This window comes from Gymnoscopelus microlampas (genome assembly GCF_963454915.1).
Source record: "Gymnoscopelus microlampas genome assembly, chromosome: 7".
NCBI classification, from domain to species: Eukaryota; Metazoa; Chordata; class Actinopteri; order Myctophiformes; family Myctophidae; genus Gymnoscopelus; species Gymnoscopelus microlampas.
This window is the reverse complement of record NC_139944.1, coordinates 16,059,539-16,062,243: the sequence shown is the minus strand read 5'-3', so window position 1 is coordinate 16,062,243 and position 2,705 is coordinate 16,059,539.

The following is a 2,705-nucleotide window of genomic DNA, read 5'->3' as shown; positions in this document are numbered from 1 at the left end:
CAATGGTGAAAAAATACATTTACTAAGTCCAGAGCTCGATGAATGTTAGGGACCAAAAAAAGTCACTACAAAGTACTACCAATCAACTCTAAATTGCCTGAAACGTACTCCTGACAGGTTTTTGGGGGGACGATTTTGGCCTCCACACTTACTGATTTTTTCGGATTTAACTTTCGTTTCGGTAAAATAAATTTTACCGAAACGAAACATTTTCCTGATTTTTTTGGGTAGGCTAGAAAATTGGAAAAATGTGACACAATGGTGAAAAAATACATTTACTAAGTCCAGAGCTCGATGAATGTTAGGGACCAAAAAAAGTCACTACAAAGTACTACCAATCAACTCTAAATTGCCTGAAACGTACTCCTGACAGGTTTTTGGGGGGACGATTTTGGCCTCCACACTTACTGATTTTTTCGGATTTAACTTTCGTTCCGGTAAAATAAATTTTACCGAAACGAAACATTTTCCTGATTTTTTTGGGTAGGCTAGAAAATTGGAAAAATGGCAAAGACATTTTTTGATTTTTATTCTGGGATGAAAGATTTGGAAAAAAAAATGTATTTTGAGCTTTTCTCAGTGTCAGTCCCAAATCAAAAGAAGCCAAAATACTAAGCAGAATATCAGAAAAATTGAGCATTTTCCTGATTTTTTGGTGGGATAGAAAATTGAAAAAATGAAGCAATACGATACGATACGATACGATACAACTTTATTGTCAGCTTTCACCGAAATTTGCTTTGTGTCCATGACGTCACCGTTCAAGATACAGGCAGGACATACACAATACATTACACAAAGTACAATACAGGACATACATCACAGAAGCAGACAGAAACAAGCAATGTTTTATTTAGGTTCTGAAACGAAAATCAGTAAGATAGACTTGAGAAGTGAATTCGAATTGAATCTCAGATTATACTAAGATACCTTCACAGGCCCGAGGGATCTTAGTATAATCTGAGCTTCAAATTGGAAGTGAATATTTGAAAAATTGAGCGATATCTAATTTGGGGTCTGAAAGGAAAATCAGTAAAATAATTGTTTAAAAAGTGAATTGGACTGAAATGTGAGATTATACTAAGATCCCCTGACCGACATGCATGCTTGAGATTTTTTCTTTGAAATCATTTGTAGTTTTGGAGATATTTAACTTTAAGCGCCCCATGCATTGTCAATGCGGCCAATGGACATTTAAAGGCAGGCGTACAACTACATACTTACGCCTAGTAACCTCAATAATACTTTAAAATGTTCATCTTACTGTGGACATGTTTGCCTGAAAAGGACTCTTTGAAATATTTAATGGGTTTAGAATTGTACTCCTTTAAAAGTTCAGATGATGGAGGTCGATGGACGAATTTGGGACCTCAAAAAAACACTTTCACCTAGAAACTCCATTCACAGTTCAGAAATTCCACCTTACTGTGGACATGCATGCTTGAGATGTTTTTCTTTGAAATCATTTGTAGTTTTGGAGATATTTAACTTTAAGCGCCCAATGCATTGTCAATGCAGCAAATAATAGTGGCCAATTCGCCGGTGTCGTCACCTGTCTGCACACAGTGTCAGGTCTGTAACACCCTGCCTGCCCTGTCTGCTCAAAGTGCAGGGGCAAGATCTGCCAGGGGAAAAAAACTAAAAAAATCAACATAAGATTAGCAGCCCCTCACCCTCTTCTGTTGCCTATGTTTTCAAATGAGCCTCATTTGCTAATCGGCCGAATTGTAAATGAGGACCATTTGAAAACCGGTTTGGTCACCGACAGGCGCCCAGAACGCATGGATTCATATTTATAGCAGAAAGAGCTTCACATTTAACTATAGCCATACTCATTCAATTCTGACCGATTCTTAAAATTAAAAAATCTCTATTAGCTGTGAAGGGTCTACTCTTCTTTCATGTGTATCAGATCATGATTGTTCGCCATCAAACAATATCAAGCAAAAAGAAAACATCGGCCGTCCTTTTCTCCATTGCGCAGAGATGGGCACCTCTCTCCATTCAGAAATGTATGTATGTAAATAGAAGAACCGTTGTCCTAAAACACCATGCCCTGGGTCTAACCCGGCGGCCTCGCCCCGCGAAAAAAAACGGGGCAGTCCGTTTTCCACCTGTAATGGCTTGGTAATTCTCAATAGACTTATCACCCGTTGTTGCGCGACTCAAGCATGCATTTCCACAGTAAGGTGGATTTTCTGAATTGTGAATCAAGTATGTATGTTTTAAAAGTTGAATATCTCAAAAACTACAAAACATTTCAAAGTAAAAATTTCAAGCATGTATGTCCACAATAAGCTGAATTATGAAAAAGTGTGATTGGAGTTTCTAGATGAAAGTGTTTTTTTTGAGGTGCCAAAATCTGCCATTGAGCTCAATTATAAATGTCTGAACTTTAAAAGGAGTATACGTCTAAAACTGTGAAACATAGTTTCATTTTCAGGTACAGATTCATTTTCAGGCAAACATGTCCACACTTAAGGGATTTTTTTGGGCCATTCAGAGCATTCTCTGCTGGGCGGTGTATGGTAGGAAAGCTACCAGTAGAGGGCAGTACAATTCTTTCTGGTCTCTCCAACAGAGTTCCCACGTTCCTCTTTGTATTACACACTTTTATTTCTATGAGACGTATAAACAAACAACCAGTCTTTATTTTTTTCCTTTAATCTGAATATCAATAACATTGTATTCAAAAGTACGTGGGA